The sequence below is a fragment of the Myotis nattereri genome (assembly GCF_964212035.1).
Source record: "Myotis nattereri genome assembly, chromosome: 4".
NCBI lineage: Eukaryota > Metazoa > Chordata > Mammalia > Chiroptera > Vespertilionidae > Myotis > Myotis nattereri.
Genome location: NC_138079.1, coordinates 32,572,773 through 32,586,006, shown reverse-complemented (window position 1 = coordinate 32,586,006; position 13,234 = coordinate 32,572,773). Strand labels below are relative to the sequence as shown.

Genomic DNA, 13,234 nt, shown 5'->3' with positions numbered 1-13,234 from the left:
AATAAGACAAATAACTCAATTTAAAATGGGTAATATTTGAACAGAGATTCTGCCAAAGAATATATCCTATATAATAAAAACCGAATATGCTGTGTCTGGTTGTCTAGTCGGCCGTTCAACCAATCAAAGCATAATATGCTAAGGCCACTCAACCACTCGCGATGATGTACACTGACCCCAGGGGGCAGACAGTCGACCAGTCGCTATGACATGCACTGACCACCAGGGGCAAACACTCCAACTAGAAGGTTAGCTTGCTGCTGGGGTCCAGCCGATTGGGACTGAGTGAGATGGGCTGAACACGCCTTGGAGCACTCCCATGGTCTTTCCCTGGCTGGCCAACCTCCCCCATCTCTCCCGGCCCCGATCATACACCAGTAGAGTCCCTCAGCCTGGCCTGTGCCCTCTCGCAATCCGGGACCCTTCGGGGGATGTTGCAGAGCCGGTTTCGGCCCAATCCCGCAGGCCAGTCCGAGGGACCCCATTGGTGCACGAATTTGTGTTACCGGACCTCTAGTATGTATATAATATATATAGATGTCATATATCAGTAACTAAAAAGATGTTCCATGTCATTAGTTATCTGAGAAATGCAAATTAAAACCACAATGAGAACAATAATAATACAACCACAATGAGATTTTAATAAAAGGAAAGTTAAGAAGACTGACATAATTTGAGTCCTCGAAAGTCTGAGAAACAACAGGACCTCTCATACATTGTCAGTAAGAATAAAAAATGGCACATTCATTTTGGAAGACACATTGGCAATTTTTATGGCGTTAAGCACACTCCACTATAACCAAGCAACCCCATTCCCAGGTATTTACCCAAGACCAAAACAAGTACCCTTAGATTTGTATGTGAATATCTATAGTAGCTTTATTCATTAAAATCCAAAACTGCAAATGATCCAAATATCTATCAACTTGTGAATGGATAAACAAACTGTGGAACACTAATTCACTGGAAGAGGAGTCAGCAATAGAAAGGAACAAACTACAGATACATGAAACAACTTGGATAAGTCTCAAAAACATTACACTAAGAAATAAAACAGACTCAAAAGGCTACACATTGTATGACTCCATTTACGTGACTTTCCAAAAAGGCAAAATTATTTATTTGGTCAGTGGCTGCCAGGCAAAAAACACAGGGGAACTTTTGGCGTGATGGGAATACTCTATACTTCAGTAGTGATTACATTTGCTAAAATTATGCTTAAAAGGTTTTACGACAGGTAAACTATACCTTAATAAACCTGACTTTAAAAAAGTAGGAGTACATACCCATCCACAGGTACACTAAATTAAAGTATTTGCATTTAAAACCACTGAATAAATTACAGCTTTTGTCTCCAGGGAACTTATAGTATCATTTCTATCAGGGACACAGTGTTCTCATACTGCACTAACATGCATACCTAATTTTTAAAATGTTCAGTAAAGTAGTTCCCAAAGTCATCACACTTTGGGCCACATTCCCACCTTTGTAAAGTCAAAGCTCTTTGTCTATACATTCAAATGTGATCTGATTTTAGAAAACAAAATCACCACACAAGCAAACAATAACCAGTTGATATCATTCTAATACATTGTAATCTTCATGTAAAACTCTAGTGTAGGAGTATATATTCTTCATGTTAATATATGTCCTTTATAAAAAACTAAAAAATCTCTAAAGAAACAAACATATGGTCTACCTTATTAGGACTTATTGAGAAACACTGAAATAAAAATTTAAAAACCAAAACTTTTCACTAGAAGTTCAGCTCCTAACTGTGCAATCCTACTGAAGTTAACTATTTCTCGAGGTGTTGGTCTCCCTGTCTGTAAAATGGAAGGCTGGAGTCGGAAATGGCAAACACATGGGAGGAAATAAAGCCATTTCCCCCTCTCACTGCAGAGCGCTTCACCACTAATCCACCCAGCATGCTAAGCAGGCAGGGCCTGAGATTCCTGTTGCACAACGGGCATTCTATCAACCACTGATCTCAATTAGCTGGAAAAGACAAAAGCCCTCTAAACTACAGCTTCCAAGGCTCTTTACAGGCCTGGTGTCAATATTATTTAGGAAGAATCCACTCAGGCAGCTGCCTTCTCAGTACTCACATCACCTCCAAGCACCAAGAAATTTCACAAGAAATTAATGGAATTTCTGAATACTGTGTGTTTTCTCAAAGGATTCATTGTGAATTTTCCTAACACATACTTAACAACAGGAGAATGACTATGTGGGTGAGTGTGAATTATAAGAAAGTATATTAGAGAGAGATAAAAATGGTATAATTTGACAGCCAGCTCATTTGATTATGTCTTTTACATCAAATGATCATATTGATCAATGTTGGTGATACCAGCACGAGCACATGTTTTTGAAGAGAAGAAGTTATATCTTTGTTATATCTATATATATAAAAGCCTAAGCAACCGTTATGACTGAACAACTGGTCAACCAGTAGCTACGACAAGCACTGACCACCAGGGGGCAGGCGCTCAACACAGGAGCTGCCCCCTGGTGGTCAGTGCGCTCCCACAGCCAACCTCCCGTGGCCCCTACCCGCCCCTCCCCCCCCCCGCACCAGCTGGCCCCCGATAGGCCTTGATCGCCAGCCAGGCCGAGAGAACGCTTCGTGCATGAATTCGTGCACTGGGCCTCTAGTATAATTATAAAAAAGTAATTAGCAATATGCTGAATTTATGAATGATGCAGCAATTCTAGAGCATTAGGCTTCAAGTCAGACATGACCATTTATAAGACACAGCCTTCAAGGCTAAGAACAGATTTTGATAGACTGCAGCATAGTAGATAAAATAAACTTTGCCCAATTCTTGCCAAAAGCAGTAACTTCACCCCTTTCTCATAAATGATGAGGTTGTTAGATGACACTGCTGGGACCAGAATAAACCTTGTAAAGTTCTGAGGCAAATCTAATGAATTCAGGAACTTGAGATTTCTAGAAAGCCAAAAGATAAGAATTAGTGAATGATGACCCAAAAAAGGTGTTAAAACATTAGAATAAAGAATGGATAATGAGCCCTAACAGATTTGGCTCAGTGGATAGAGCACCAGCCCATGGACTGAAGGGTTCTGGGTTCGATTCTGATCATGAGCACGTACCTTGGTTGCAGGCTCAATCCCAGGCCCTGGTCGGGCACATGTGGGAGATAACCAGTTAATGTGTCTCTCACATCGGTCTTTCTCTGTCTCTCCCCCTCCTTTCCACTCTCTCTAAAAATCAATGGAAAAATATCCTCGGGTGAGGATTAACAACAACAAAAGAATGGATAATGATATTCACAGAAGCAGAATGGACACAGGCCAGAGGATAATGGTCTGCTCAGTCTGTCCATGTTCTTCAGGAAGAAAACTAGAGCTCTGGCCCATGCTTATTCAGATAAGGACTGAAGAAAAAGAGTGGAAAGGAAGGAGCCATATTCTGGGTGGAGTAAAAGGAGAAGTTAGACAATGATTATCTTCAAGGCATTCAAGTCAGTCATGTGATCACTGGAGTTAACCCTCCCCTCCCCTCCTCTGCCTCCAACTGGATTTCCAGCTCTACGAAGTGACAGGCTTGGAAGAAGGCTGTGTAGTAGGGATAAAGGAAGGGAGGTAAGGCAGCCTCAGTAAGTTGGTCGATCAGTCATTCTTTTCATTGGAGTGTGACATGCTGCACAGAAAAGGTCACAAGAGGCAGATATCTAGCTGGAGTTTGGGGGGTGAAGTCCAGTAGACAGGAGACACCATGCTCACCCTGGAGTACCTATTAAGTGCCAGAGGGGAGGAGGCACAGACTTCCAGTTCAGAAAGGGGGGAAATGACTATGGCCTGGAGAGGAAAGGCATGGGAGCTGGCTTTGAATGGGAAGAGTTGATTCTAGAAAAGGAGGACTGAAGAAAAAGAGTGGAAAGGAAGGAGCCATATTCTGGGTGGAGTAAAAGGAGAAGTTAGACAATGATTATCTTCAAGGCATTCAAGTTCAAAAAAGACCAAAAGGATGTATCTCAATTACCACTCACTCAGCAGTTTGGCAAAAGTACCCCCCAAAAGCCACAAGAGGCTTGTACTTTCCTGGCATATAGAACACATATTTAAAGAAATAAGCATTAAGAAGTTATATATTCTTGTTCTCCTTTTTGTAAGTATTATAAAAGTGTTCCCTCCAAATGTGTAAATGTAACAGTTCAAAATGAGGCCTTTAAAAATCTATTTCTTGCCCTGACCGGTTTGGCTCAGTGGATAGAGCGTCGGCCTGCGGACTGAAGGGTCCCAGGTTCGATTCCGGTCAAGGGCATGTACCTTGGATGCGGGCACATCCCCAGGAGGGGGTGTGCAGGAGGCGGCTCATTGATGTTTCTCTCTCATCAATGTTTCTAACTTTCTATTCCTCTCCCTTCCTCCCTGTAAAAAAATCAATAAAATATATATATTTAAAAAATCTATTTCTATTAGGCAGTATTCAATATGAAGTGTTGAATATTAGCCTTTGCTTCATTATTCACAATACTCTCAACCTTGTCATTTATAAATTAAGAATCAACCTTGTTTTTTAAAATATGCAACTTTTCTGTATAAAATGCTTTAAAATGTGATTAGACATTTAAAATGAACCAGTCAAAAGAGAGCTATAAACCCTCAAAGGAATGAAATGAAAATAGTTTTGGAGGAAAAAGGGGAAATGATAAAAGGCAAGTACTCAGATAATCTCATTTTCACTATCTGTTTAAACACAAGATATTACTTTCTTTTGTATTTTCTTTTGAAAAACACTGCAAGTGTTTTGTTTCATATGTGTTATTGGAGTTATGAGTACTATTTTATTAGAATTCTTCTTGGTGTATCATCCTCTAATTGTCCTCTCATGCACATTCATTCAAATCCGTTGTCGGGTATAATGTGGAAAAGTGAAGGTAGCCAGAGAAACCATGTAATTTTATATTTCACTCAGTTCTTAACACCTCAAACCAGTGCTTAATAAGTGATATTTCACATTAACTAGGACATAGCAATTTAGTCCTGAAAAGGTTAAATTCTATGCTAGCTTCTACAATACAGTAAAAAAAAAAACAAAAAAAAAACCACAAAAATACCCAACTGTGATTACTGAATATCCTAGACAAAACTTAATACAGGAGGTGTATTAATATCAATTAATGTATAAAGAAAGATATGATTAGAAAAAGTGGTCATTATCCAGGCCAATCTTTCTTAATGCATAGCTCACCATAGTTTAAGTTCATTCATTTTAGTCAACATTTTATGAGTCCACAAAATGTGTCAACCATCACTATAGGCCTTGGGGATAATACAGACAGCCACCCTCAGAGAACTCAGAAACTCGAGGAAGCTTAAAGTTTAGGGCACACAGTTTTGAATGCATACAGGGAATTGTATTGCACTTTTGAATGCTACCTGTTGTATGATTTAGAGGGAAAAACTGAGGAAAGCACTATGCAAGCTAAGGAGCTGATTATGAACCAATAGTCTGCAAGAAGGACAAAAGAATTAAACAACAAATGGGATTTTCTTCCTTTGTTTTAAATCACTATGCTATTCTGAATAGTTAACTGTCTTTCCTAGTTTTTACAGGTATTTCTGACTCATTAACTGGCACTTATCTGAAGTCAGGGAATCCTGTCACCTAGCTCATGCTAAAGAAGCACAGGCCAATTATTATTCTCTAACTCTCATCTCTGGCCCCCAGAGACGTGGGATCTTAGAATTTCCAAGTTAACTCATCTTTCACTGATTGCATTAGGATAGATGCTCCTCCTAAAGAACCCCCTATTTTGATATAAACTTAATTTTCATTTCACAATGTTAAATGGGATCCAACTGATTGTTTCCTTATCACTGAGGGCTTCAAGGAGGCAAATGGGTGCTTTCTACTCCAGTCTCTTAACTTTCACTCTTTCTCCTTGACTTAAGAACTTTCAAGGGCTATCAGGAACCTCTGCAATCTCTACCGAACCCACCACTCCAAAGGTACATTGCATTACTCTTCCTTCCTGCTTTCAACCCGTTAAGTCAGCACCACCTGGATGTAATAGTTCCAGACTCCTCCATCTGCTTACTCCCCTCCTGCTCCTCCAATGTTCTCCCTCCATTTCCTGTTCACCTTCATTCACCCTTTTTTCATGAGGCCTTCCCTGACCACTTTAACCTCCTGTAATTGAGCACTCTATCCTTTGAATGTCCAGTAGCCTAAAACCCCTGCACTATCCATTTGGCATGCAACTAATGTGGCATCATCTTTTATACTATCTTCTTCTAAAGGGGTCTCCTAATGCCCTTTAATTTTTCATACCTGCTCTCCTTAAAATTATAAGTAACATGAGGAAGAGCCTATATGTTATATCAATATTTTTATGTTTCATAGATTACCATTATGCATAATGTGAACACTCAATAAATAATCATGGGAATTAATGATCCCCGAAGTCCTCGCTCATTTTCTTTTCAGAATATTTTTACTTATTTCTTTTTAAATTACAAGCATGGGTAGCTGAGTTGCAGATAACATATTACCGCTTATTACTCTATACTAGACATGAGGCAGAAAATGGAACAGAAAGTTAGCTGTGTTAGACTCTATTTCTGAAATAGTCATTTGAGAAAATGCAAGGAAAGTTTCGCACACGGATAAGAGAAGAATAAATGTAAAAGAGGAGAATGAAAGGAAAATAGAAAAGGAAAAATATTAGTAACCAGAACATTTTCTTCCTTTTTATTTATCACAAACTCTTTTCCGTTTCTTATTTTATATACTTGGCCGATATGCTATTAATTTACCTGCATAGACCCAAGTTACAAAGAAACTACAGAAAGAAGACAGGCCTTCTCAAAGATCTGCTAATTTTGTTTTTCAAGTATGTGGTAAGTGATGTTACACAAAGATTAAATAAATAGATGAGGACATGAAACACCATGCTTAGTAAGGAAAGACATTTGATCTTTTAAAACAATTCCACAGTTTCAGTAATCTGTCTTTTCAGTCAAACGCACATTAATCTTGACTTAGTATTTCCTAAAGCTATGATATTTTAAGGCATTCTTTGGGTCTATAAAAACATCTATCTTTAGCCGAAACCGGTTTGGCTCAGTGGATAGAGCGTCGGCCTGCGGACTGAAAGGTCCCAGGTTCGATTCCGGTCAAAGGCATGTACCTGGGTTGCGGGCATATCCCCGGTGGGAGATGTGCAGGAGGCAGCTGATCGATGTTTCTCTCTCGTCGATGTTTCTAACTCTCTATCTCTCTCCCTTCCTCTCTGTAAAAAAAAAAAAAAAAAAAAAAAAAAAAAAAATCAATAAAAAAATATTAAAAAAAAATCTATCTTTAAAGTATATGAATTGCAGAAACTTCATGCAAAATGATTTTTTCTTGCTTTATAAAAAGATGTACTTTAAGAAAATCCAATTTTCTTGTGCTTATTTACCTCCCTTAAAAAAACATGCAGGCTTAAAATTATTTCTGTCCTTTTGTTTGATTATGATCCCAACCACAGGTGTTCAGAAAACAAAATGCCTTCAGAAAGATAAAGAAAAAAATTTAATCCCTACGGGCACATATAAATGAAATATTCCAATATTCATTTGGCTAGCCTAAATAATAAACTTAGGTTGAATGTAAACAGGACTTTAGTTTCTTTCTTCTTGTCCAAGTTTTATTAGTATTTTTCTAGTGAGCATTTTACATTTTCATATTTATATAACTGATCCTTCATCATAAAGTATGTGCCTTAGATTATTTCTCTGTGATGGATTTACATATTTATATCACATCTCCATTTCCTTAGATGTAGAAGGAAAACAGTCACGCAGAAACAGACAAAATTTTCAGTTACCTTTTCTAAACAGTTACATAATATAAAAAACTGCTGATTTACAGTGTTTCATAGTAGCAGGCCCAAGAAAGAAAGAAATCACTTTAGAATTTTCTCTGATCTAACCAGACCATAATTTTACTACCTATACATCACACTTAATATTTGAAGCTACTCTCACATCATTATATCTTAAATATAGATCAGTGCAATTAGGGTAATTTAAGGAAAATTTTTAAGCACTAAAAGCTACAACCAAATAAAATATCCTCTTAACTATACTTTTCTACTTAATTTAACAGGATTTAGCAAAGAACAAGTTTATTGAAAGAAAATGGCAACAGAAGAAAGCCTTGATTTATCAGTCCTATTTCAGAATTTCTACGACATGAGAAGCTACAAAAGTGGTGTCATTTACACTAAAATTAGTTTGCTTTGTTTTTCCCCCGCTAGATATTTTTCCAGGACCAAGGTTGCAAATACTTTTGTCACTTAAATGGAAACATATATCCTTTCTACAGGGCAATTCTCTACATGGTCATGGAAAAGTGTATTAATAAATCTAGTACCCCTGACAAATACTGGAAAGGAAATGGAATAAAAAAATTCAGAGTGGAAATTCACTAAGTTATTTTAAAATGAAAATTGAATTTTTTACACTCAACAATGATCCTTACAAAGGCTTTTATATTATAAACCATTCCCCTAAATAACTTCTTTTAATGCACATTCAAAAGGGGGGAAAGGCGATTATTAAGACAATAAAAAATAACTACAATCAACTATAAAAAGAAACTGCCATATTATGTGATTTGAATTTCAAGAGTAAGGCTGCTTTAAGAAAGAAACATTGCCAAATGAAGACATACTAAGGTTCCACTAAAAAAGGAGGTGATCAAAGACTGTATGGAACTATCTGGGGAAAAACATTCCATTAAAGAAGCCCAAGCAATGCTTGTTTTGCATGTTTATAGAATTTACTTGACAGATTGGTTCTTGTTTTGTAAAAAAAGTAAAAGAATTTACTCGGAATTTGGTAATTAAGATATTGAGGTCTGACCTTTCCAATGTATATGTTGGACATTGTTAAAAACAAAGCTACGCAATAAATAATTACAGGGTAATCATGAATATATATACTTTCAGGACAAATTTTATAAAGCCGAGTGTGCTAATGTTATTAAAGTTATATGAAAAGGTTCTTGTGGCTTGGAATTAATTTCCTCGAAAGTGCTGTATGTCACAAAGCTCAGACCAAAATGAAAATAATGTGCTCTGGAAAACAGTGTTACATGATCAATCTCAATGCCAGGTATCAAGCTGTATTACAAAGCCACTGTTCTCAAAACTGCCTGGTACTGGCACAAGAACAGACATATAGACCAATGGTATAGAATAGAGAACGCAGAAATCGACCCAAACCACTATGCTCAACATTTGAAAAGGAGGCAAGAACATACAATGGAGTCAAGACAGTCTCTTCAATAAATGGTGTTGGGAAAATTGAACAGATACATGCAAAAAAAATAAAACTAGACCACCAACTTACACCATACACAAAAATAAACTCAAAATGGATAAAAGACAGCAGCAAAATCTCAGACATATGCCAAAGCAATATCTTTACCAATACAGCTCCTAGGGCATTGGAAACTAAAGAGAAAATAAACAAATGGGACTACATCAAAATAAAAAGCTTCTGTACAGCAAAAGAAGCCATCAACAAACCCACAAGAATGCCCACTACATGGGAGAACATATTTGCCAATGTGATCTGCGATAAGGGTTTAATCTCCAACATTTACAGGGAACTCATACAATTTAACAAAAGGAAGATAAACAACCCAATAAAAAAATGGGCAAAGGACCTAAATAGACACTTTGTGAAAGAGGACGTAAGGAAGGCCAAGAGACATATGAAAACATGCTCAAAGTCACTAATCATCCGAGAAATACAAATCAAAACGATAATGAGGTACCATCTCACACCTGTCAGAATGGCTATCATCAACAAATCAACAAATGACAAGTGCTGGTGAGGATGTGGAGAAAAAGGAACCCTCCTGCACTGCTGGTGGGAATGCAGACTGGTGTAGCCACTGTGGAAAACAGTATGGAATTTCCTCAAAAAACTAAAAATGAAACTCTCATTTGACCCAGTGATCCCACTTCTAGGAATATATCCCAAGAAACTAGAAACACCAATCAGAAAGGATATATGCACCCCTATGTTCATAGCAGCACAATTTACAATAGCTAAGTTTTGGAAACAGCCTAACTGCCCATCAGTAGATGAGTGGATTAAAAACCTGTGGTACATTTACACAATGGAATACTATGCTGCGGTAAAAAAGGAATTCTTACCATTTACAACAGCATGGATGGAACTGGAGAGCATTATGCTAAGCAAAATAAGCCAGTCAGAGAAAGATAAATATCACAGAATCTCACTCATTTGTGGAATATAATGAACAACATAAACTGATGAACAAAAACAGATCCAGAGACAGAGAAGCATCAATCAGACCATCAAACCTCAGAGGGAAAGCAGGGGAGGGTGGGGGTAAGGGGGAGAGATCAACCAAAGGATTTGTATGCATGCATATAAGCCTAACTAATGGACACAGACAAAAGGGAAGTGAGGGCATGGGGGGGGGGGGGGCGGGGGAGCAATAGGAGGATAAGGACACATACGTAATACCTTAATCAATAACGAAAAAAAGGCGGGGGGACTTTGTTAATGATAAACACACTGATGTCAAAAATTTATATGAAGGATTTGAATAAAATGGATCATGAAATAAGCAGGGAAAATCTCTCTAAAGTATTATTTATAATATGTATGTGTAATTAACTATCAATATGAGACATTTGACAATTTTGTTACAGCTCTAGAAGAATAATGTATTCAAGTTGACCAAAAAAACTTACGCATATTTTTCTTATAAGGAAAATATTTATTTAGGGAAATATATGTAGTAAAGATATTATATATAAACCTGCCTTGTGCAAGCTCACTGCCAAATTCCACCTAAATCCTGCTAGCACATACAACGACCTCTCTCTGAGCTCCGGAACCCTAAGTACATCTGCATCCTTCTCATCCATGCTTCGCAGCCTCACAAGCAACTCACACTTAAGATATCTAACACCAAACTTTTGAATGCCTCCCCAACAAAAACAAAGAAACTGAAACAAAATCAAAACCAGGCTCTCTTACAGTAGTCTTTATCTGAATAAAGAGCTATCCTATCTAGCCAGTGACTCAAGCCAGAAACCCGGGGTTCAGTCTTGACCTTTCTTCTCATTTACTCTTCCAACACCCCATTCATCATCAAACTGTCACATTTATCTCTGAATTCTACTTGCCTATACCTCTACCAGGAACACTGTGCACAAGTCAATTCTGACCCTAGTTTGTACTACTGCATAACTTCCCAAATAGGAAGTGGTGGCTTCCTCAGTCTAACCCGTTCTTTACAGAGCAGACCAAAGCGCTCTTTTGCAAGATCTCACCAGGTCTCACATTAAAGCAAGAATTTATTTAACCTTTCAGTAATTTCCCGTTTCAATTTAAAATTCAAACTCCTAATCAGTTTACTCTGCCCTGTTTGATCTGGTTTCTGCCTACCTCACTGACAGCATCTAATTTTTCATACTCTCCAGCTATGCCAACCTTCTTTTTCACAAACCGTTTCTAGCCTCGTGGCTTTCATTGTGGAATTCCTATCTGCTAGTAATTCCATTGCCTGAATTTCCTTCGTTAGTTTTATTTACCATAAGAATAAAACAAGTGGTTATGGTCCTATAATGGCAAAAACTCAGGTTCTTCCTTCCTGAGTAGGAAAAAACCCGGTTCCGTTCTCCCCTACTGTGTCTCTCTTCTGTGGGTCTCCTTTACTGCTCACACAGAACACTTTACTTCTGGTCACCAAGTATGTGTGTGTGCGTGTGTGTGTGTGGGGGGGGTGTCCCGCACAACAAGCTATTCTGTGATACCACTGGGGGGGGGGGGGCGGTCTTACAATTTAACTCGATTCTAATATCTGGAGATAGTATCAGATCCCACAGATTAAGGGCTCAGTCCCACTAGGCTGGCCCCACCACCTTCCATTTCACATGCCAGTCCCAAACCCAGATTATACCTGTGCTTCTGACCAACTGTCTATAAATCAGAGGTTCCCACGACACCCTCCTTGAGTTCCATTAATTTGCTAGAGCAGCTCAAAGAAATACTTATGTTTACCAGTTTATTGGAGAATATTAATGAACATCCAGATACATATACATAGGACAAGGTCTGGGAGGATCATAAGTGCAAAGTATTTTCTATTATTTCACAGGTCCCCATTCTAGAAGACTAGAAAACAGTGCTTAAGGAGGCCTTCATAGATGAGAAGAGATGACTGAAGATAAGGGGTTTTGAAAGCCAAAACATGAGGAAACTATACAACATAAAAATTTTTGCTCCATGAGATCTCAAACAAAACATAAAGAAAATGTAAACTGTAAATAAATACTGTATAGTAACCATGTGTTCCCTCCTCTAGATTTTAAGCTCTACCAAGAATAGGAATTGTGCTTGTGTTTTTCACAGTTTTAACCTTAGCACCTAAGCAGCAGTGTAGCATGAAATTAAGAGAATGGGCTTGCCCTGACTGGTTTGGCTCAGTGGATAGAGCATCGGCCTGCGGACTAAAGGGTCCCAGGTTCGATTCCGGTCAAGGGCATGTACCTCGGTTGTGGGCAGTAGGGGGTGTGTAGAAGGCAGCTGATCGATGTTTCGCTCTCATCGATGTTTCTAACTCTCTATCCCTCTCCCTTCCTCTCTGTAAAAAATCAATAAAATATATTAAAAAAAAAAAAAAGAGCATGGGCTTTAGAGTTCGACAGACCTAAAACGCGTCACAAGCTGAGAATGTGGGAGTTTCTCAAACTCACTCTGTCTAGGTTTCCTGATCTGTTAAATGTAGACAGCACTACCTTACAAGTTGTCTTTTTAAAAATATGTTTTTATTGATTTCAGAGAAAGGAAGGGAGATGGAGAGAGGGATAGAAACATCAATGATGAGAATCACTGAGCAGCTACCTCCTGCACACCTCCTACTGGGGATCAAGCCCATAACCTAGGCATGTGCCTTGACAGGGAATCTAACCAGGACCTCCTGGTTCATGGGTCAACACTCAACCACTGAGCCACACCAGCCAGGCCTTACAAGGCTTTTTAAATATTAAATCTAATATCGCAAGTATTTAGTAGAGTGCTTGGTACCGAAAAATGTTAGCTATTATTAATACTTAATACAGTGCTTATCAAAGAAAATATTTGCTGAATAAATACAATATTGACAAGTTATTAAAAACATTATTTATTAATGCTAAGCTCATGTAATTCATTATATTTCCAAATA

At 38.1% G+C, this 13,234-nt stretch overlaps 1 protein-coding gene across 1 annotated transcript in view; it reads right to left on the bottom strand.

The window, feature by feature from the left end:
- The window catches only part of IPO11 (importin 11), a 134,999-nt gene that overhangs the window by 6,625 nt on the left and 115,140 nt on the right, over positions 1-13,234 (bottom strand). The gene's annotated exons all lie outside the window — the stretch shown is intronic.